Source organism: Callithrix jacchus, chromosome 16, assembly GCF_049354715.1.
Source record: "Callithrix jacchus isolate 240 chromosome 16, calJac240_pri, whole genome shotgun sequence".
NCBI lineage: Eukaryota > Metazoa > Chordata > Mammalia > Primates > Cebidae > Callithrix > Callithrix jacchus.
The window spans coordinates 16,200,870-16,225,957 of record NC_133517.1 but is presented as its reverse complement, the minus strand read 5'-3'; the positions used below and the strand labels follow the sequence as shown (position 1 = coordinate 16,225,957).

At 38.4% G+C, this 25,088-nt stretch overlaps 1 long non-coding RNA gene across 3 annotated transcripts in view; it reads right to left on the bottom strand.

Annotated features, from left to right (window-relative positions):
* Positions 1 to 24,629, bottom strand: part of LOC118148456 (uncharacterized) — an 89,092-nt gene extending 64,463 nt beyond the window's left edge. For 2 of the 3 annotated variants that reach the window (XR_004735268.3, XR_008477040.2), the window contains exon 1: positions 24,482 to 24,627. This is a non-coding gene — a long non-coding RNA (uncharacterized LOC118148456). Of the gene's footprint in view, positions 1 to 24,474 lie in introns of all 3 variants that reach the window. The other variant, XR_013528256.1, reaches the window with a different exon arrangement.
* Between the last annotated feature and the right edge of the window lie 459 nt (positions 24,630 to 25,088).

The window sequence follows — 25,088 nt, the reverse complement described above, 5'->3', positions numbered from 1 at the left end:
TTATCTAAAGCCAGTCCTCTTATTTGTGCAGAACATCTGAGCTCTTTCCCTTTTTCAGGGACTTTGCTCCAGTTATTCTCTCCTCTCTTCTGCACTTTCCTTTTTTCTTTTTTTTTTTGCTATCTTGGACAACTTCCTTCATTTAAAAAACCAAACCAAACAGTGTCTAAGTTCTTCTCCTCCTGCTGTGTTTTTGTTCTTTACTTTCTAAAACATTCTAGACTGTATTTTAAGTAGATTGTTTATTCTCTGTCTCCCCACTAACTAGAAAGTAATTTCCATCTCCATGAGAGTAGGAATTGTGTCTTTATTCACCAATGTATTCCAGACACCTGGAGCTCCAGTTCAAATGGTAGGCCCTCAGCCAGTGCTGTTAAATGATAAACAGTAAGAATATGAATGTATCATGGTATGACAAATAGCAGCTTTAGAGTAGCAATGCCATTAAGGATGGGAAGGATGGGGAGCTTTAGCTACACATATAATTTTATTTGTTAAGATAAAAAAATAAAAGAAAGTTCTTAAGGAAATATGACATAATTTTAATTATTGTTAAAGCAGAATTTATTTTTCTTATTTTATGTATTTTTAACATTTTCCTACATAAAACGATATTGTGATGAATATCATTGGACATACATCTTCCTTATTTCTATTATTTCTTAGAGAGATTTTTAAGAAACTCAATTTTAAGAATTCAAAGACTTTGAGCTTCATGATGCACATTAACTAACAGTGTGTGAAAAGCTTGTTTCACCACAACCTCATCACCTTGTGTAGAGATACTGTCACTTGTCATATGTCACTTAATCCTCCCAACAACTCTATGAAATTGGCACTATTGTTATCCCTGTCTTCCAGAGGAGTATAGAGGCATTGAGTGGCTTGCTCAAGTCACTCAGCTTAAAACAGCTATTAAAACAATGTATAAGTATTTAAAAGAAAAGATAAACATAGTGCATAGAAAAATGGGAGATATAAAATAGAACCAAATGAAATTTCCAAAGACTAAAATTACAGTATTTCAAATAAAACTTTCACTGGATGGCATGGAAGGCAAGCAGGTTCTGTTTTGCTAAAGAACAGATTAGTGAACCTAATCCACAAAAAACAGAATATAAAAGGAAGCATGTAGAAAAAAAAAGACAGAAAAAATTGGATTCTTAAGTAGCTGTAGGATAATATTAAGTGGTCTAACATATGTACAATTGGAGTTGAAGAAAACTAGAAATAAGACGGTGGGCAGAGGAAATACTTGAGGAGTTAATGGCCAAAAATTTTTCTAATTTGGTAAAAGTACAAACCCATAAATCTAAGTAGCTCAACAAATCCCAAGAAGGACCCAGATGCATGCCGACACAAAACACATGAAGGCCCATCTTAATCAAATAGCTGACAATTAGGGATAAAGAGAAAAATACCAAAACTGGCCTGATTAAAATAGACACATTTTGTGCAGAGCAGGGTTTCTCAACCTCAGCAGAATTGAGAATTTGGGCCGGGTAATTCCTTGTTGCAGAATCTGTCCTGTTGATGGTAGGATGCTGAGCAGCACCCTTAGTCTCTACACACTAAATGGCTGTGACCACATCCCAACAAGTGACAATAAAAAATGTCTGTGGACATTGTCAAATGTTCCCTCAGGGGACAGTTGTCTCACAAAGAGAATCGCTGTGCATATGAACGAAGGTAAAAATGATTGCGGACTTCTTACAGAAATTTGTAAGCCAGAAGACAATGGTACTGAAAGGAAAAAAAAAGAGATGTCAAATTAGAATTCTGTTCCTGAAAAATATCCTTTAAGAAACGGTTTTTATTTTAATAAAACCAAAGCAGAGAGAATTCATTACCAACAATCTTGCATTACAAGAAGTGTTAAAAAATTCTTCCTAAAGAAGTAAAAACCACCAGAAATGGTCAATATGTAAGGAAATAGAAAAGACTTTTTGCACTCACTATTTTCATTTTTAAAAATTGTCTTTGACTTTTTAAAGTAAAAATAATAGTGTATTGTGATATTAATAAGAATAGGACAAAGGAAGGGAGTATGTATCAGAGTTGAAGTGGTCTCCTGGGATAAATTAGATACGCATATTGAAGGCCATAGAGTGACAAGTAAAATAAGTAAACAGACATATGATGAATTCAGGATAGAGGGTTAAGTGAAACATGAAAAAATACTCAGTTGATCTACAACCAGGAGGAAAAGAGGAGTAAGAAAACCAAGAAGAGAGCGGGCAAATAGAAAACTTAGAGCAAAACAATAACTTTAAACCCAAATACATTGATAATTATGTAAAATATAAATGGTCCCAACACTGCAGTTTAAAGATAGAAAGTATCTGACTGGGTGAAAAGACAAGACTTAGCTATTTGTTATCTAACTACACCAGCATTCCTCTCTTAAGAAATGAAGATTTTATCCTACCTACCCAGAATATGATGAGCAAACTTAAAGATACTTTTCTTTGGTAACAATGACATTTTTTTTTTTTTAAAAAAGCTCAAAGTAATTGTCTTGTAAAAATGTCCCATGATTTCGATTTCTCTGATTGTGTTTCCTTCTGATTACATTTAAAATTTAGACAAGAATAATATATAAATGATTGTATTTAATTCTTATTGCATTCTATTAGAAGGTATTAGGATAATACCCTATTATTTATCACTCAGCCTGGTATACTTTTGAGGGTGAAAGGGCGTACTCTTAATAAGTAAGTACTCTAAAACAACAGGTGAAACCAGGCTATGACTCAGGTAAACTGGTACAGGGCCACTTAATTATTGGTGATACTAAGTTTGATAACTTAGTTAAGATGGACTCTATCAGCGCTCTTCTGTGTAAAAGTACTTTTTTCCATGGTAATGATTAAGTTCAATGGGGGTAAATACATAGAGAGCATATGAATATCATATATTACATAATGATTTTGGCATCCATTAATGAGCCTTGCCAAAACAAATGATTACATTTTTAAAAAATGGCAGCTTTATTCTATCATTTTTTTCCTGGGTATATTAGTTTGCATTCTTCTGTAAAGAAGACCTTCCCTTAACCTCCTCTTTATCCTTTTAATATCTTTTTGGACTCATCCATTAGGATCATTATTCTTTTTTATTTAAAATCATTAGAAAAGTCAGCCAGCGGTAACCTTTGTAAGCTGATTTCCTTGCTGTTTTCATCTGTCTTATTTGTACTTGAGTACTTGCTTGTTTTATGTTACTAGGATGCTTCAGTTTTGACTTGTAATTTCCATTTCCCAATGGTTTGTCTTTCTATTGATATGCCTGTACCACATTGTTTTAATTATTTATCTTTATAGTTTTATCTAGCAGTGGTAACTTCCTATCATTCTGCTTATTTAGGGAGGTTTTCCTAATGATTAAAAATTGTTTTTTTTTTTTTTTTGCATATGCACTTTAGATTTAACTCATATAGCTAAAGAAGAACTAAGTTGTTGGGATTTTTCTTAAAATTGCATTAAATTGATATGCTAACTTGGACAGAATTGGCACAATTATGATACTAAATTGCCCTATCCAAGAAGGAGGAACATAATTGCATTTTTCTAGTCCCCTCTATTTTGGTGTCTTCAAGAGAGTTTTAAAGTTTTCCTTTTAAAGTTTGTTTTAAGTATCTTTTACTGTGGCTATTATAAGTGGGTTTTCCTCTTTCAATATGTATTCTAACTGGTTATCAGCTGTGCTTATGAAGGCTATTTACTTTTGTAAGCTGATTTTATATTCTGATACATTACTGAATTCCTTTACTGTTTGTGTCAGCTTTATCATCGATTTTCTAGGTGTTGAAAGTCCACTATAATATAATCTGCAAAACAGAGATAATTTCACTTCATTCCTGCCACAATTTTTATGCTTTTAAGTGTTTTCCTTTATCAGATGGCCATGGCTCACGTCTCCAGTGAGGCTGTAAGTAGTAGCGGCAGTAGAGGGCATTATCCTGACTTGGTGTAAAGGCATCCGGAGATTTATTATGAAAAGCATATATAATAGATATTTAAAATGGATGTAACATTTTGTTGAAGATATATTAGCCCTCATAGAAGTAATTCTATTCTTTTAAATTGGATATATTAATATTGTGAATCACATTAACATGATTTCTTATATTCCTAGAATAAATTTTACTTGCTCATAATATATTATTTCTACATGTACTTTTGAATTTTATTTGATGGCATTTTATTTAGGATTTTTTCACTGATATGTATAAGTCAAGTTTTTCCGTAGGTTTGTGTAGGTGTACTATCTTCAGCAGGTGTAGCTCTGTACTGTATGTTATGCTTTTTTCACTGATAAGGTTTAGAAGAAATTCTTCTTTTTCTATGCCTTGGACAATTTAAGAAGCATTGATGTCATCTGGATCTTGAAGAATGGTAAAATTTGTCATTCAACCTTCTTTGTCTGGCACTGGTTATGGGGGGAGGACAAAGATTCTTTGATGACTTTATTTTCTCTGGGGAAAGTTTTCTGATTATGCTTTTCCTTTACTAGTGTCATTTTTTGAATTTTTTTTTTTGTAACAGAAAAAGAATCTTCATTCTATTAGTTGAAATGGAAGGTTTGGATAAGCTTACATATTGAAAATTAACTATAGTAGAAAATAATTCTTAAATGATGAATTATAATTGACTACTGTCCACGCTTTCTAATCTGACTGAGAGATGCATTCTTGGGTAAGAATGCTAGACAGTGAGTAAGAAAACAAACACTGGAGAGTGAAATTTGATTACTGAGCGGAGGGGAGACCAATGAAGAAAATAGTAAAGAAAGGAGGAAATCAAAGAAGAGAAAGAAACTAGCAAAGAATATGGCCATTTTGCCTTAAACTGGTACACTTCCATCTGAGAACTCGCTCTTACTCGAGGACTTAACTTGAATTTAACTACAGAAACTGTAAAATTAACTATAAAACCTTTGTGTACTAATTCTCACTGATTCTTGTTTGTGGATGCTTGTATGCTCTTTGTTGCCATCAAAAGGTACTGTAATTATCTAATTTCATATACAAACAAACAGACACACATGTATGATGCATGAAAATTTAGGCAATTTGAGCAACAACTGGAAAACTGAATGAGTTAAAAAGCAGCAATTTTATTTGTATTATACCATATTAGTTTGTATGGTATACAATGGTAGCATTGTATGGACTAATATTTAATTCTCACACTAACTTTATTAGATAGATGCCACATGAATTTTACAGATACGAAGACCCCCCAGAGGCAAAGAGAAATTCAGTGCTCCACCTAGAATTACCTAGTAAGAGGTGGAGTAGAGACAGACTGAAATTTAAGTGTCAACTTTGGAGCCCAGGATCCCTGAGAAAAGACAATATTTATTCTCTTAATATTTATCCATCCATTTTTTATTCAACAAATAACCTACTAAGCTTTTGTCACTTTGCTGTCAGAGAGAATCAGCATCAGGCACTTTGTGCCTTTGAGGAACTTGAATACTACCAGGTAGGCAGTCCTGTCTCCACCCAGCAGACCTCACAGTGAGGTGGGATTGTGTGGTCGGTAAGGTGAGCTCAGTGTCCAAAACCTGCTGCCACCATTGGGGAGAACTTGGGTCAACTTCTCAGCCATTCTAAACTCCAATTACCCACTGAGAAATGGGACAATGATCAAAGTAAGTTCACAGTTTTATGATGAGGATCAAGTAACATCAACTATCTTAAGGGGTGGAGCTCACTAGGTGCCTCTAGTAATCCTTTCAGAACCTGAAGCAACCACAGGCCCTCTACAGAGCCTAGGATTCTTTTTTCCTTGAAAAACAGAGAGGCAACAATGTACTTAATAATGTAGACCTAAAAGGTGTGACTGTACTACTTTTTCGGGGGAAAATGTGATTCTCTGACTTAGGGTTAGCGAATGCTGGTTAAATACAGAGAAATAACCTGAGAAAATTTCAGGATCCCAGATCTGATCCACTATCAAATGGAAGGAGGGTCGGAAGTGTGCAGCCTTCAAGGTGTGCCCTCCTCACCTTGGGAATCTCAGGCATGTGCCTTCGGTAATGACATCTTGGTCTCCTCCAGTCTTGTGGAAATTTCCTGGTGAGGGGAATGAAAAGCCTACAGCATCAAGGTTCCTTCTCAGAAGTCCAGAAAAGAAAGAAGAGAAACTCATACATGATGGTGGACTTTGAGCCCAGAGGGCTTGGATTTGAATCCCAGCTGGACAGTTACTAGCAGTGCAACGAAGTAATGAAAACTCACGGACCTAACACCTTCCTGGGCAAAGTAAGAATAATACTAAAACTCGCATGGTAATCCTGCTGTATTTAATAAATTAATACATATAAAGTAGTTGGTGCGTTTGTATAGAGTAAATGATATAAAAGTACTAGTATTAGACAATGAAAGTTAGCAGCTAAGGGTTTAGCTTTTCTTTTGACCGGGAAGGATAAAGAACTCTAAGATCCTTGTGAGATTAACCCCTAGAGTGTAGCTATGATGAGGTAGTTTCTGAAAGTCTAGGTGCAGGAGAACCTGGTGGCTGGAATTTTTCTCTAGTTTCTTACATCTCACTGGCTGTAATTTGGGAGATCTCTGTAGAGGGTGCCCTGTGTGAGTGAATGGTGGTGGCGATCTCTGGGGAGGAGTGTTTAATTAGATGTGAAAGACAGTTCAACTTTCACAGCCAAGAGGAGCCCCGTGAGCCTGGGTGTCATGGGTCCTCCTCGGAAGAGAAACGCTCTGATGCATCCCTGTTTTGAGTGGTGCTGTAAGTGGTGGTACATTCTCTTTGAAGCACAATTCTCCTAGAAGCAGTGTGAGTCATGGTCAGTCATTACCTCTTGGGAGAACCTTATCTAGAAGGTTACTCACCCCAAAGTAGGTTTTGATGTACAGAGGTAGCAGAGTGTTTAGAGTAGCTAAGTGGTTGAGTGCCTTCTCTTTGTGCGAGCAGCCATAAGGGAGGGTTTCTCAGGGACTCACACCCTGTCCACATGGAATCACTCCTGATACCAGCTTGGCTCATGGTCATGGAAGTTGACACATGGTCTTAATCTGCTCAGGCTGCTATGACAAAATACCATATGCTGGGTGCTTTTAACAACAGAAACGTATTTTCTCATTTCTAGAGGTTGGAAGTCCAAAATCAGGGTGCCAGTGTGGTTGAGTTCAGGTGAGACCTTTTCCTGGCATGAAATAGCTGCCTTTTCACTGTATCCTCACAGGGTAGAGAGAGCGGGAGTGGGTGAGTGAGCTTCTAAGAACCTAATCCCATCATGAGGGTCACAACCTCCTGACCTTATCTAAACCAGCCAGATTATCTCCCAAAGGCATCATCTCTAGGTATCATCACATTAGGGGTGACTTACACCAACATAGAAATTTGGAGGAAGACATAGTTCAGTCCACAGCACACGCTTTCCTGGACCATGGCTAATATTTGAGCTGTATTACAGACTTAGGACTTCAGTCATTTCAATGGCAATGGATAGTGCAGAGATTTAGAGGTAGCTGTTTTTGAGATACCTAGTTAAGACAAGAGGGGATTTGTTTGGACTGCATCATCTGTGGTGAGATAAAAGGAGATAATACTATCTCTCAGTACTCAAGTCGAGCAATACTGTGATAGCTTTGCTATGCCAGAGTTTAACATAGTTTTCGTTTTGATTTGCATTTGACTCCTAATACATTTAACTATTGCCCAAGGAGTTCCAAGATTTTCTTATTTTTATAGGATCTTGACATCTTGATTTTCTTTATTTTCCTCAAAGCATCAAAAAATCAACACATTTTGGGGTTTGAGATGCTTTTTCATGTTTGATGAAATTCTGGTATCATAAATATGTTACATAACAAAGAAAAAGTTGAAAAATAATTTAAGACAACATGAGTGGGGGTTTTCATCAGATGGTTCATGTAATTGCTAGGAAATCCCAGGCTAGGAAACCCTAATGCTGTTTAAACAGAAAAGCAAGTTCTGCAGTTCCTCAGGATTTCAGTGGGGAGCCTAGAACATTTGCGCGAGCCCATTAGAGACTTCCTGATGTGTCACTGGCGGAGTCACTGAGCTCTGAGGTTTTCACTTGCAAGATGGTGTAAACAATGAATGTTTCCCTCAGAGGTGGTTATTGCAACCTGTACACACCTAATATGTACTACTTGCTATTATTACTATTAGCTCTGTTATCTGATGTTCCATTAAACAGAGCATTGAACTGCCTCTTTTCCTTATTATAGGTGTCTACCCTAAGTCACAAATGGATTCTGACGTGCTTTTTGAATCGCCAAAAGAAGATTAAATTATGTGCATTAGAAACAAATGTTTAGAGAAGGGATTCTCAACTGGGGGTAATTCAACCCCTTAGGGGATGCTTAGTGATGTCAAGAGACATTTCTGAAGTTCCCAAAACTGAGGGTTACAACTGGCATCTACTGGTAGAAGCTGGGGATGTTGGTAACCATGCACAGGGCAGCCTAAATGTCAATAGTGATAAAGCTGAGAAAGCCCGGTCTAGAATATATAAATACATTATAATTTTCTGAATGTGAACAATTTGGTATATACCCAGAAACTGTCTACCACATGCAATGCTTTATTAACCAGAAATCCTTTTCTGCAATTTTACTGGATAATAAGTGTAATACCTGTTATTGAGGTTTACACCTTAGGAATACTTTATTGATCACAAAGTTTGAGATGACCTGGAATAATAAATGATTGAAAAGGTATATAGGACACTTTTCTAGAGCACTGAGGAAGGGGATGCCACTTTCTGTCCAGGAGGTCCCTGGCACGATCTGAGCTAGAGGGATCAGGAATTTTAAATGTTTTTAATGTTTATTTTTTGTTATTATTGCATCTTAGAATCCTGGTTTCACATGAACACCTGAAATAGTACTGAACACCGTGGGACATACAGGGTTCCTCTGGACACAGCACAGAATCGCACTTCCTTGAATCCAAGCTTGTCCCTATACAGCCAGCTTGGTCCCCTCTGTAACTTTCATCAGAAAAACCCCACTGAGTGTGAAAATGAGCTCCACCTTAATTTTTATCTCCCTTTTCAACATTCTTTTTTTTTCCTGCACATGGGCCTAAGAGAAGGTTTGTGGAAGTCTAGGGAAGTTTTGCTGAAAGTGTCCAGGGCATACAATTGTAAAAATAATTTTGATTAAGTGCCTGAACTCTGAACTCTCAGAAAAAAAATGGCTTTGAGTCCGGGTGGTTATGTACAGCCCTGTTACTGTGGACATTAGTTACTCAGAAAATGAGGTTTACTGGGAGAAGTCAGTGCCTGTGCTATGCATATAGTAACTGTTCAGTAAGTGTTAACCATAGTTTTGATTATGATTAATTAGACAGGTTCTAATTAATCATAATCATAACTATGATAATAATTAATATAATGATAATCTTTATTAGTCTCATTTCCTGATACCCAATCCTTAGACTCACTGGAACAGGTGCTGGCGCTGTAACGCTTGGTGCTCTATTAATTTGCTCTTTCTACTCTTCTGGGAACACCCATTCATGTGCCTGTCAGAAGCTGGGTCACCCTTCAGGGCTGAGTGCATATGACACATGCCCTAGAACCTTCCATTCTGTGCTCCTGTGGCACTTTGGACTTCGCTCATGCAGCTCTAAGGTGCTGCTTACAAGGTTTTGCAATTAGCTAGATGTGGACCCTGAGATCCACAAGGGCCTACATTTCCATGTGACTTGTACGCTCCATGACTTTCTCTTGAAGGAATGAATTGGATTTTGCTTTGGTTTGAACAAGTAGGGAAGTCAAGAAAGAACAGACTTACAACTTTAGAAGAGCCCCTTTTGCAAGACTCTGAAGACTGAGAAAACATTTGACAGTGGAGAGCTTACATCTGGTTTATACTGGAGGAAGTAGTGGAATGAGAAGAGAGAAAAAAGCAAGATATTTCTAAGAAAGCTTTTTAAAATCCTTCTGTTCCTTATATCATAGTTTTTTTCCCCATAGACTTAGCAAATAATCACCAAGTACCCACCACGAGCCAGGGACTGTAGAAGATTCTGGAAATGCATTGATGAATATGATAGTCAAGATCCCTGACCATATTCAGTCATATTGCCCTGCTCTACATACAGATGTATTATGTCCTCTTGTAATCTGGTCTGACACTAGGCATATTTCTCCAGATGTAAGTAAATAAAACTGCAATGTGACTGAATCTTTCATTTGGTCTTTGGTGCCTGCAGCAGAATCTTTTGGTGGCATTAGCCCAAAGGGTCAACTAATCTGAGTTTTTCATGTCACCAGATTGGGAATCATTATGGTTTGATAGATATTAACTTGTCCACATTATTCTCCTCCAAAATAGAAGCAGAATAAGAAATCATTACTTTATCTTTGAAAACCATGGAAGCTTTAGAACTAACGTGCACATTAAAATAATTGTCGAATACTTGCTTCTATTATCTAGTAGCTATTTGTTTGCAGCTTGGCATCCTGGGTTTCTGTTCTTCAGAGATTCAGAATGTTCTTTAGTGATTAGGACTCATTGTGTTTATGATACATATTCACTCACGTTTCTCAAAATGGATGTGGGCATGAAATGGGCTGAATTTAGTCTTCTTTTTCTTTCCAGGTGAGCTTAAAAATCCAAAGGGGGAAAATCTCACAACAGAGCAGGAGCCCTAGATGCATTGTCTCCCACTCCCCCTGCCCCACCCGTATTCATTTCTAACTAACATTTTTCATCTCAGAGGGTACATGAATATGTAAGTGCAAATGCTGCTTATTGTGAACTCCGAACAAAGCGTAGTGCTGTAGATTTCAATGCGTTTGGACCATAATGTGCTGCTTTCTTGATAATGGGCTCTCTTGGCATTGAAATGAAAAGCAAACATATCATTAAGAAGGCGCTCCATAAAAACTGTCTGTCATATATCTTAAGCTTCATTAGTTTAGATTAATGACTTACTTGATATACATGACAATAGGTGAAGCAAATCTTTGTTTATTTATTGACAATTAAATGTGGCTGTGACACGCATAAACAGGCTTCTCTCTGATTAGTTCCATGTTTTAAAGTAACTTTGTGTTATAAAACTTGTTAACTACAGTATCATTTTATTGAGCTCTGCTCGGTGAATGATGTGATCTACATTGAAAGGCATCAATATTGCAGCCATTCCTGGCAGTCACTGGAGCATTGTGCTCACAGATTGGAGTTGATATCTCATTGTACAAATTCAGGGACCCAGAAAATGTCCAGTTATTGAGCCTCTGCCCTGCAAGGACAATGTTCTATTCATGGAATCTGGGTCCAAGGTCACAGACTGAAACCCGAACGAAGGGTAAGATTCAAATTCGTTTCATGGTTTTGCCAAGGACCTCCCTGAAATTCAGTGTTTTGAAAGCATGAAGCTTTTCCCAGAGTGTCCTGTTAATGCAGTAATGCAAAGAAGCATATACATAAACATAGTGCGTTCTAATTAGGAGGCCGTGTAGAGGACTAAACAAGCTTACCTTTAAAAATAGGTCTTGATAGGTCTGATATTATATTGATTCAGATGGCGTAAGAAAGCTTCCAAGAACACTTCGTAATGGACACACCATTTTAGAAGAGGCTGGGAATGCAGGGGAGAGGAAAAGAAGAGGAAAAGGGTAGAAGGGCAATGTAGCATTAAATGTATTTGCATGCTTGGCTCACTGAAATATTTGTGGTTTGCCTTTCCAGGAATTCAAAGTTGGAGGCTGTCAGGGATAATCAGTCCTTCCCATCACAGACACCCCATGGTTCTCCTTAATAGCTCCCTTTTATGTGCCATCAGTCCTCAAAAATATATTTAGAAAAGACTTATTTAGAAGGAGCCATAAAATAAAATCCATGTTGCAGTTGAGTATTACAAATTATTCTGGGGCTCCATTCTGTGCTATTAGGCTCTCTGTGGAATTTCCATGCAAAGTAAAAAATAAACTCCCAGCCATCTCAAAGGAGAATTCTTTGATAAAAGAAACCATCTTCTGTACCACCACTCATGACATCGTGGGAAGGCAGATCTCCCCAGACACTGGGATTCAGTAAAACATCTTTGCTTTCTTTAGGAAATACTAGGCGAAAAAAAAAAAAAAAAATACACACCTAGTTATCTTTTCTTTGGAATATTCTGGGAGAAAGTTTGAACGCAAAGAAAAGGATGATGTTAATATAAGCATTATCTAGTTTTATCTATGACCCTCGATGTAGCCTGTCCCTAGAAGATGACTTTGTAATCATTTTGCTCTTAATTGTGGTGTTAACACGTCATTTGGTTAATACAGGAAATCCATCATTACACTATTGAAGAGTAACCAAACTCTGCTCCTTACTTTTTCCCTTGTTTTCATTATGAGCCATTCTTCCCCTTCTCACATCAACCCCTCTCCCTCAGCCTCAATCCTGATGACAGCCTCATCAACAGCCACCTTAGCCTGGAACCACTGGCCTGGCGTGTCCAAATCCAGTGGACGAGGTTTTCAGAGGGCAGTGTGGGGCAGCAACAAAAAAAGTCGCTCTCATTTCATATCTTTCTTCTACAAAATGTGCCCTTTCGAATTGTGCTAACTCCTCCCAGAGGGAGAGGGCAACCATGCTGAGGCCTGAGGACAGGGTAGCTTCTGGAGGGAACAGGTCTGAATGGGGAACTGGGGATTAAACGATATCTTCTTTATCTGTTCCCTGGCTGACTCTCCTTTTCCTTTTTTCTGCGGTCAAAGACCAGCAAAAAGATGAATGTGGTGAGTTTTAGGTTTCCCAGGCACTTCAGTGCTCAGCCTTTCTATGGTTTGGTCCTCGTTCTTGTCCCAGGATCCTTTGGCAGGTTGTTAAAGTTCTCACCTAATAATCGCTGTCATCAGTTAACAAGGCAGAGCACCTGGGTGACCAGCTATCAGTTCTGTTTCATGGTGGGTCATATACTTACTTTTCAAATGATACCCTTCTTACATAGAAATACCTGTTTATGTTTGGAAAGAGAGAAACATAGATAGTATTTACTTAACCAAGAAAACTGTGCGCTATCATCTTAAAATTTGAGGGAGTTCATTTATACTATGTGTATGAACAAGTTTTTAAAAATAATTGGGAGCTGCTGTGTTGTCATATATATCTGAAGTGATGTGAGCAACTTAGTTTTAAAGATATATTGACTAGGTCATATTTTATTATTGAACAATGGCGTTGAAGATAACACAGAATAAAATAAAGAAAGTTAATGTGATCAGGTTTTGTATTATTAGCACCAGTGGCTTGAAAGCACTCACAAACCAAAATCTTGACCAAACCAAGATCCTTATCAAACCACAAAATTAAATGTAAAACATCTGCAACTTCAAGATAATAAACATTTTTTTTCCAAAAGAAGCAAATGAACAGGTTAGTCTTTCCTAGCTCCAGATTAAACTACATCTTTAGATTTTTTTTCCTATGAGGACCTTTGTTATAATTGTTCGCATTTAAACCTGTATCATTAAGCTTGATTTATCTATTGGAATGAGATTTTCGTATGCTAACCAGGAGCTCCTAAAGCACTAATTCTTTCCCTAAAATACTTTGATTATTTTATTTTGCTCTCCTTTGTTCACAAGAGTCAGCTTTTCTTTCAAAATTGCACCCTCTTTTCTCTGTGGCAGTGTTCTGAGGATTAGAATACAAATGATCATTTACAAATTGAAGGTTAACACGGAAATGCATTGTACTTGTGATTTGATGAGTAAAAACAAGTCACAAAATAAGAACAAATAGCAGCATTATCCCATGGGAAAGATCCTTCTGTATTGATCTATTATTTCCCAGCTTGAAATGTGCCCCTATTGTAGTTCCACTTGATTATGAGCCTTTTTATCCCTTCCCCTGGCTGATTCAACTTGAGTGCTTCTGACATTTTCAAAGTTCCTCACATATTCTGCTGAGCAGCAGGGGAAACCTTGTTAATGAAGAAATAACAAGCTGAAGATTTGAATAAATATTTAGCTGATTGAAAGGAGATATACAGTTAATTTTTTTAAAATGCTGACAACTGAGGAAACTCACTGACATGCTTTGCCTGTCTTAGCTAAAAATGGGCTCTAGTGGAGTTTTTTACTGCACTACAGGGCACTTTCATTTCCTGATTCTATTATAAACTAAGTGGCCACCTGAACCTGCCAATGAACTTGTTCTATTGTGTTTTTCTGTTTTTAATCCTGAAAGTAAACACATTTCTCATCAGATGTGTTACAGACTGCCATACATTGGAGAGATTTATGAAGGTGCCATTGGGTTATTACAGAACCATTCATTTATAAATAAGTGTCCATTCTGAAGGGAAACTACAAATGATAGCAGCATTTCCATCATTCCACAAATCTATATTATAAAAGTGTGTTGGCATTTTTTTAATATTACAGTGGCATGGAAACAATTTGGAATTTATGCCTTTTTAGGCTGTTTTCAGTCCTTATATATGATTAAAGTTCTGGTCTTATAACCTAGGAGATGTTTTATGTGACTCCCAGCAGCAGCTGTAAGAAGGAACATAATGGTTCCTTCAGGATTCAAGGATTAATTACATGAGCGCTGTGAGCCTGCCTAGCTGTGTAAGGAATGGTTGCTGGTGGATCTGGAAAGCCAGTGGAGGTCCCTAAGTTTTCTGTCATTGTATCCTGGTAGGTTCTGTCCCCAGACATAATGTCCCCTGTGTTTTACTAAAATGTGAACCTGTGCTCTCAGAGGATGTTTAGCACACATGATGTAGTGTCCTGCATTGACAGTATTTAAAACTATCTTCCAAAAAATATCATATACCAAAATCTTTAAAAAAACTCTTCCTCAAATAAATGTATGAAGACTGAAAATGGGGAAGAAACAAGTGTATTTGGGCATGGATGTTACTTAGTACGGGCCTGGTGTCATGAGAGGCAGAAACCTAACACATCAGGGTTGGAAGGAAAATGCAGGAGTCAGGTAGTCTAACAATCTCCAGAGATGCTTGAATTCCGCTTCAAACATCCTGGAAAAAGCTCCAGTGTAATAAGTGGTCCCAAGCTCAAGGGCAGATATCTGTTTCTCAAAGAAGCCTGCACAATCTTTGCACAGCCATATTTGTTGGAAAGTCCTCTGATTTCATGCATACCTGCTTTTGGAAGCAGTGGTGGTGCTCCTCATTTGCATGCTCAGTGTCTTCTAAGTTTACCCTCATGAAAATCACTGGGGCAGCAGGGCGCAGTGGCTCAAGCCTGTAATCCCAGCACTTTGGGAGGCCGAGGTGGGTGGATCACGAGGTCAAGAGCTCGAGACCATCCCGGTCAACATGGTGAAAGCCCGTCTCTACTAAAAATACAAAAAAATTAGCTGGGCGTGGTGGCGCGTGCCTGTAATCCCAGCTACTCAGGAGGCTGAGGCAGGAGAATTGCCTGAACCCAGGAGGCGGAGATTGTGGTGAGCCAAGATGGAGCCATTGCACTCCAGCCTGGGTAACAAGAGTGAAACTCCGTCTCAAAAAAAAAAAGAGAAAATCACTGGGGCAGTGTAAGTTGCAGACGGTTTTTTCAGAGCATTAGATTTAGTAGATCTATGCCAGAGTTCAGAAATTTACCTATGTACTACTCCCAGGAAATATAGAGTTTGGAATCTTCCCATTTCCTACATTCAGGAAATACATTCAATGTTATCTATTTTACAAATGAGGAAATTGAGACAGAGAGAATGAGGAATGTGCCCACGGTCCCATTGTTAAGTGGCGGAGCTAGGATTTAAACTTCAGAACTTAACCAGTGGCTTTCACTGCTACCAGTATAAGAAGGGAAATAAGGGAGCGGTAAATAATACTGTATATTGAATTATACAATGACTTTGAACTTGATCTACCAGACACATGTGAGTGGAAGTAATATAGTAACAGCAATTCTTTGCTGTACTGAATATTTGTGTCCATTGTAGTACCTACTAGGGTAGCACTCTACCCTAACTTCTAAAAAACTTCTAAAAAACACATGTTCTGCAGGATTTTAATAATTTTGATAAAGATACACATAAAAACAAAGAGGAGGGTTTAGTATGGAATAGCAGGCTAAAAAGTTAAGCATTTTTCTTAATTGCACCACTTATCAGAGCCTTTAATATACTAGTATCGATTTTACACTCAAAGACAGAATATGTGGAATTCTCAAACTTATTTGACAATTGGGCCTTCTGTTCTTCTTTTCCTCCTTCCTTCCCTCCCTCCCTCCCTCCTTCCCTCTCCATTCCTTTTCCTTCCTTTCCCTCTCCCTTCCTTTCCTTCCCTGTCCCTTCCCTGCCCTACTCTGTCCTTCCCTGCTCTCCCCTGCCCTCCCCTCCCCTCCCTTCCCGATCTCTCCAACAAGCAAAAAGCAAATGTTTATTGAGAACTTACCATGAACACCAGCTGAGTATTTACTCTCCTTTACGAAAACTGGCAACATCTTAAACAAATGAAAGAAGATTTTTTTCTATTTGAAAAAATTTGGGGGAGTCTCAAGTTGGACCTGATTTCCTCATGACTCTGTTGCTTCTTGTTTAGCTCTGAAAACTCTCTAGCCTTTCTCAGAGTACACTGTAAACATTGCTGATCATCCCAACCCAATACGTTGATTATGAGGTAATGGCAAACGTTTCCAGTGTGAGGTGTTTTGTTATGAGTTGTAAATCAAAGAATTGAATGCCTAAAATAGTTCATGTAATCCCAAATGCAGAGCCACTTCACTAGCTCTTAGGTAATGAATGTTAAAATTCAATAAATACTCAAATAAATACATTTCTTGAGAGATCCTTGTGTAGCAATGGTTTCAAGAACTGACATTTTGATATTGACACATGAGATGTCTAACATTTAAATAAACAAAACTCTCTTCATATGCTAAATAACTCCCCCAGTCTTGGTCAATCAACCAAATATTTCTCCACCCTCATCCAATGAAACAATGCCACGCTGTAATACAGTGAAGGATATTTTATCATGGGAGGAAGAACAATCATCTGAGAAAAAAGTTGTGTTACCTTTATGAAAACTGAATTTTGAGAATTTGGATTACAAGATTCTTATAAGAAAATGCTATTTATATAATCCACATATTGAATTTCTATCTATGTATTTGCTACATTAATGCATAAATAGTAATATACACCCTTTCTGAAGAATTTTATTAGGTTCCCCTCACCCCATTTTGTTTCTAACTCACTGCAAGCTTAGGAATAATGCAGCATACATCAGTTCCATTTGCAGAGTCTGTGAGTTTTATATGTAAATGAATTGAGTAGACAGCCTTAGAGGATGCAAGGCCTTGCTATTTAGTTTTAATCTTGATGCTGGGAAATAAATTTGGAATTGTCGATGGGTACTGTTCTTGGGTTCGATTATTAGCAGACATTAACTGAAGTACAGAAGCATCATTTGGGTATAGCAACCTGTTAGCCAGGGGATTATCAGATTAAAAATGGATGTGCACTAATTACTGAGTTAACAGTATGTGTCCATAGTGCTTTATGGGTCATGCATAATAAGTAGAAATATGATCTTGGATGAAAATTTCTGGCTTTGTGCAACATGAAACATTGAGAACAATTTTGACTTTTGTTCTTAATCCTGTTCATCCTCTTTTCTAGCAAAAATAATGTTAGATCATTGTTTTTCTGATCTTATTAAGAGGCAATGTTGCTGTAATTGAATGAAACTGAGTCAGTCCTTAAAATAGAGATGTTTATGGAACAGAGAAGTATGATTCATCAGCCCTAATGGAAATATTCATTGAGACTATCCAGCTTCCTTTCCTCCAAATTTGTGTTTATAAAGCAACCTCTGCTTTATAATTTGTTTTCCTGGGGGATTTATGCACTATGATTGAGTTCACTGACCGTCTCCATTCATGCACCAGGTAGGTCTTTCTGCAGACACTGTGAATTCCCAGTGTGTGCAGAAAGTTGATGAAGTTATCTTTTGTAAGTTTACTTAGCCCTAGTTTTCCTTTTTAGCTTGCCCAATACTGGGTGCCCTTAAAATTTGAGTTTGAGGCCCTGCAATCCTAAGGCCAGAGCCTGGAACTGTGCCCTTCTATGTAGAGTAAAATACCATGGGCAGTAGTAGCCTGATGGTCTGTTTTTATGACACTTTACAAGTTGTATCAGTGCCATGTGTCTTACCTATGGTTTACTGATAAAAGAAGTACCGATAAAAGAAGATTTATAATATTTCTAATGTGAATTGAGCTAGAGAGTTTTCTGATTCTTTTGTGGTTGCAGAGCTGTGAATCCTGTGGTAGCCTGTCCATGGCCCTGTCTCCTGAAATTTAGGCTTGCATGTAGTTTTTTTCACATCACGTGGCTGTGGCTGAGTCCCTTGATTTGTTTCGGCCAATGGATCATTAGCAGGTGTGATTCATGCAGCAGCTTTATTAACACTTGAACAATGGGGCTGTCTTTTGGAAGTCAGTTGCCCATATGGTATGTAGGAAAGCTAGTCCTCGATTTCAACAGTGATTGGACACATGGAGGAGGGCCCTGAAGCATGAGAGGCCGTCCTGGAAATTCCAGCCCTAGCCCCAGCTGAACATAGATATATGGGAGACCCCAGCTCCATCCTGTGAAGTAGAAGATAAATGCAGAAGAATGGTTCATCTGAGTGCAATCAACTCATGGAATTGTGGTTAATATTAAAACATTATTATTTTATGCTAGTATGTTCTGATGGTGTTTGTTGCATAGCAGTCAGTAAATGAAATGATTCTTTTGCCATAGCTATGGATTCCTTTACAAATGTATTCAATACAAAATATTAGATATAAGATGTATTGAAAATTAAAAGGGAATAATATCTAATTTCAGGGCCTAGCATAGTGAGTAGTACTTATCCAAGGTCCCTTGTGCCCATTTTTAGCGTGCCTGTTCTATACAAGAGTGGTATTACACTGCCATCTGGTGGCAAAGACTAAGGTTCTGGACATTTCCTGGAATCTGGTGCATTCATCCAGTCGCATTTGTGAAAGTGTTAACATACAAAAATGCATACACGAGCACAAAAGACTCGAGAGAACCTAAACAAGAAAAACCTTTTATGTAACCTTTCATGAGGGGAAAATGATGACATTTACTCCAGTGTATGTACAGTACATGCATTCTTTGTTGAGGTCAGTTGCCTTCACTTCCTAATCACTCTGGAACATGCTGTGGACTCTAGAGAAATATTGTGCTAGGGAAAGCTGGTTGCGTTCCTTCTCCTTCTTTCTACTCTTCTCCTCCTCTCTACTAAGAGGGACCATGATACTCAGAAGTGAACATCTTTCTTCATCAAATGAGTATGACTTTTTGAGATGTTACTCAGCACACACTGAGCCTCGATCAACCTTTCTGATGTGGACAGAGACTGCTGTGAGTGGGGTGGGAAGTGGGTAGGCACTGGAAAATGAGAGTTTTCAGGTGTTGATTTCATTTGATATTGCCATTGTTCTTTTACAATCATCAGCAGGAACCTGTACCATCAGGAAGCAAGGCAAGGACAGTTGCAGCTGAATGACGCAGCAAGTATGACCACCTGGCAGGGCTTCTCGAAGCTGTTATGAGCTCGACCCAGTCGTAACAAAGCTCATTGAGGTTTAGATCTAGGACTCTGCCACTGGGAATACTCTTTCTTCTTCAAGATAGATTAAAGGAGAAACTCACAAACTGTATAGGAACCACAAATTTCTTCTTAAAGATAACGTCATGTCAAAGAAAAATAAATATATTTTTGTTGTACATTTACCACTAAGATACATCAGCACAACACCTAGTATCATAAGTAATGGGTATGTGTATATAGATAGATAGGTAGATAGATAGATAGATATGCTCATGTTAAGACTAGAAAAGAAAAAAAACTTTCTTCCAAGTAAAATGATTTTATCTGAACTTACGATGTTGAAGGAAACACACTACTCATTTTCTCTTTTCAAGTTGAAGCAAATTTCTCTTAACATAATATGTATTGCAATAATAGCATCTAGTTAAGATTTCATTATGACATTTCAGTTCAATATAATACACAATCCCTGCCATGTTTTTATAAAACATTACTCTGTATGAGATATTCACATTAACTACAATTGCTGAAATGACTGATGTTTAAATCTAATGACAGTTTCTATCATTATTAAACTTCATTATAAAATAAAGTCTGTGGGTGGAATTGTGGCTTGATGCTTTTGTAATTTGCTCTCTACCTTTTCAATGTACTTTTCAGTTACATCAACTGAATCATTTCATCTTATAGATGCAAAGATGAAGGAAAAGAACAAAAACATGGCCATTAACGGAAGCAGTGCAAATGTGCATAGTTAATGGAAACCATTTTGACATTTTGTATTTGATTCCATGGTATACCTACTCAAACAATTTCAATGGCATATTAGAACAAAATGCTACATTGTACTCTTCACTAAGAATGCGAGTAATAGACTTCAAAAATTACCTTTTCACTGAAAGTATTATCTGCTGGAAATGAAGAAATGTTTTACATTATGAGAGGCTAATAGCAGCGAGAAGGAGCTAGGGGCTGGCAGGATAGCTCAGGCAGGGGAGGAACTTGACTCTTTACTCTCCAAAATATATTCTTCCATTTTGCAAAGCACAATAACAATATTCCCCTTCAATATTTTGGGTTCTAATATTACGGATTCTAGTTTCCTATGTCTTCTGTCTGCATTATTACTAATGTGAGCACAGGATCACATCCTAGTTATGATGGAATCAAGATCTCTATTTACCACGGGATCAAAATGTAAGGCATAATGGCTGCTTTGAATATGCTAATTTTGATTCTGGGAGAAAAATTTCCTTTCTAAAAATACACGAAGAGTTAAAAAAAATCTGAACATAGAAAAAATAACTACTTGATCCCCATTGCTCATGCTAATAGGCAGCTCATTTACTGGGGGAGTAAAGGTAGGTCCCATGGGTTCTGCTAAAGATGTGGTTGATTAGGGGCATTCTGATGTAGGACAGGAAAGAGGATGCCTACGCATTGGAGGAAGTAGTCCCGGTTGCGGGAGGTGTAGTCACCTTCTATACCATTCATTAAAGTACTTTCACATAGACAGTTGATTGTCATAACAACTCTGTGAAGCAAGCATGATTTCCTTCATTTTTCTCACATGAAAACTGAGGCTGAGAGACATTATGTAATTTGCACAAGTTCACATGTCCAATAAGACACATAACCGGGAAATGAACCCCTCTCTCGACTCTATTCAGGGAAAATGTGGAGGTGGAGAGAAAAAAGGGAAAACAAATTAGTTTTACAAGACAGAGTATAAGAAAACTTTTGCTTGGCACCGAGCAGGTTAACTGTGTAGGTTGACACTGACTCAAAGGCGGAAACAAGGATGATGGAAGAGAAGACAATGAATGATACAACCGGAAGTTGATTTTGTTTGCGGCAGTCTAAATGGCATAAATTAACCAGATGGCAAATGACTTGGTATTTGATAGCATGTTCTAGCAGAAAGAAATATCAAGATCTGATCTCCCTGGCATCTGCTCTGCAGCTGACTGCACTGATGTGATCAAGCCACTGCCCACCATGGGCAGGAGCCCAATGCTCACTTCAGGGAGTCTCTGCCCTGATGCTTTGGTAATCTGATGGAGAAGAGGCAAGCAGAAGCTGGGTCAGAGCTACCAGGAAACCCAAAGACTTACTTCTGTAGGAGAGGAAAGGATGATATGCTTTGGGGAGAAAAGACAAAGAAGGGAAACCCCACTGCAACATCTTTTTTACTACTTTCTATATCTTTTCTTGCAGTCATCTGCAGCCCAAGTTTCTGGTCCTTGGTCCATTGCAAGTGCCAAGTGGACAGCAGCAGTCCATTGCGTCTCACGGTTATGTAACTCAAGATGGGGCCTCCTGCGAACATGCACCCTTTTCATTGCTTATCTTGGAAGCAGGGGAAAATAAGAGCTCTGAATACTACAAAGTCAATTTTTTTGTTATATGAGAGAAGTAAAATGATAAATGTCTAAAAAAGCCCTAGGTGCCCCCCCCAAAAACTCATATTTTTATATGAAAACAAAAATGAGTCAATTCACTGGTTATGCATCCAAACACAAAGCAAAGAACTAACAGTGTAGCTTGTTTGAAAGTCCAAATCTTATTGTCCCGGTCAATTCTTAGGAGGATTGAAACATTGGCATGTGTGTGTGTTGTGGGGAAGAGGTGTATAATGTGAAACGTTTTCTTTCGCACTGGCTTCTTTTTTTTTTTGAGACGGAGTTTTGCTCTCGTTACCCAGGCTGGAGTGCAATGGCGTGATCTCAGCTCACCTCCACCTCCACCTCCTGGGTTCAGGCAATTCTCCTGCCTCAGCCTCCTGAGTAGCTGGGACTACAGGCGTGCACCACCATGCTTGGCTAATTTTTTGTATTTTTAGTAGAGATGGGGTTTCACCATGTTGACCAGGATGGTCTCAATCTCTTGACCTCGTGATCCATCCGCCTCAGCCTCCCAAAGTGCTGGGATTACAGGTGTGAGCCACTGAGCCCAGCCCTGCACTGGCTTCTTTCTTAGCATGGCAAACTTACTCTTTCAGAGCAGTCATCTGGCCCCATCACATTGGTGACCAGCACACGATAGTAAGAATTTATTGTACTCAGTATACACCAACCAGTGAGATTCCTTTCTTGTCTTCATTTTAGATTAAATATATCGACAACTGGTATGCATCTGTTAGCTTCGATGTGTTATGTCCTGAGCTGTAACTCATCTTTGCAAATGCTGCTTTTAAATGGAACATTCCCTCAATCCTGAAGTAAAGCCGCATCTGCAGAGAGGGCAGCCTCTAATTTCTCTGTGAAGAAGCAATCGCCATACTGATTGAGAAATTCTAACGGACAATTTCCAAATAAGGACATCTGCAGTTAGCTGAAGGGCCAGTGCTCCAGGGCAAGTTGGAGACCTGTCATTAGCCTATTGGACAAGTAGCTTATCATGAAAACCATTTAAAGTCTGGCACTCAGCTGGAACAGTACAGTGGTCCCCTCCTAGGAGGGTCAGCAAGTTACAAAGGACTGGGAGAGTTGTGACTTCATATGACGCATGTCAGCCAGGATATGTTGGGTGGGAGGTGGAAAGTTCATGCTCGTGGTGGCCTTCAGAGCTCAGTCCTGAGCACACTGCATAGAAGGTGAGGAGGCACAGACCATCCCCAGACCCATGTGTTTAGTGAAGACTGATGTAAGGGGCTTCCAGGATACACAGGGGCTTAGCTCATGCTGGCGTATGGTCAGAAAAGCACTAAACTTCAAGCACCCCTGTAGGGTTGGGGCAGGAAAAGGCTTGTGAAGTTCCTCAAGGACCACAGACTGGGCAGATAATGCAGCTGATCCTTTTATCAAAAGGGAACCATGGAAATATAGAAGGCTCATGGACTCCTTCACTTCCGTCTTGAGAGTGGGGGATTGGTTGAGACAGTGTTTTTCTAGATTTTATTTTTATTGGACACTGTTCACAAGGACAACAACCAGATTTGTAGAGCACTTTCTGCAGGAGCAACATGGATGCTGGCTCAGGTGTTCCAGGTAGAGGGCACAAGCTTTGCTCTCGATTACCTGGGACCATGGTGCCAGGTGGACAGGTGGGGAGACTGAAAAAAGTGTCCTGTGTAAGCATTTGCTTCTTGGTGGAAGCAGACAATGACAGTTTTCATTATAATTGTTATTCAATAAGCGTACAAACATACTTGATTGCTCACATAAAAACATTAGTGCAAAGAATGTGTGTCATGGTGTGCCTATTACATTTGGACATTTACCTATTAAGAAACTTCAGTGTTACCTAAAATATGAAGAAGGATTTGTGAGTAAGTTGAGTAAAATGTACTCTAGAGAAAACGGTCTTTGAACTTCAGGGAAGATTTCTGTTTAAAACTGCTTAGTTTTCACCAAGTAGTACTTTAAAACATATACTGTTTTTTAAGCCAATAAAACATTCCTTAAGTTCTAGCCATTTCCACTGGCAACTATGTACAATGAAGAAAAAGCTGCAGAAATGATCACCTGATGTGTGACTAGTGAAGGTAGACAATGGTGCCAGGTGGTGCCTGGGTGCATAATTATGAGAATAGTGTGTCAAAGCACAGCAATCAATCCCAAAGAAAAATCAACACATATTCAGCATCATCCCTATAGTGTTAGGCTGATTATCCACTTCAAGTAATTGAGGCAGTAAGATGAATGTGTAGAGCAGCCTTTATTTCTCTTTTGGAATGCAGAGCTAGGTATAAAGGTTAACTGGTGGCTTATATTCCTCATCATTCTGTATCTCAGCCACAGATTTCCAAGAAAAGAAAGACTTTTTCCAATGACTGACTAACGTCTACATGGTTTCTATCATCTTTAAACTATGATGTCAATGTGAAATGAGTTTATGATTTTTTCAATTGCATACACATATGCATAAGTACATAAACACAGAAACATAGAGACACACGCACATATACACAAGCACATACCACTTACATTACCAGGTGCGTGGACTTCATTCAGTTACATTAAACTTCAAACAGATGCTCTTTAAACAGACTCTACTGTTTTACACCTATGCCTCTAAAAAGGAAGCATGAACTATGTGAACCAGGGGGCACTTCACCCACCCAGCTAAGAAATGGGCTGTGTGATTCCACAATGAGGAACTCTTCTAGGTCTCCATGGGAATTAGAGAATGTTTGTTCCCCTCAGCCCTTGAAGATGCATGGCTGTCTTCCTTGGTGAAACTGAGTGTCTCACACCTGTCATCATTGTGAAAGCTTGAAATCTCTCATGTTAGCTTAGGACCATTGCTGTTTCTCACCTGGGAAGTTAGCAGCCTTTGTGGAGAGAAGATCATTATAAATTCACTGTCTCAGCTTCCACTGCATAAAACCTAAAGTCCTCAGTACCTTTAACATCCCTTAGAAATCTCACTCTTCAAGATTTTAATCTGGGTCTTCTCTAATCCTCCATGCCTGTGATAAGCATCCACACCTTAGGGCTCTATACCTCTTTCGAGGGCCATTTTCAGTTGTCCCGCCTCAATGGACCATTGCTCTAATAAATACCAATGTCTTGTTGCTTTGAACCCCTCATA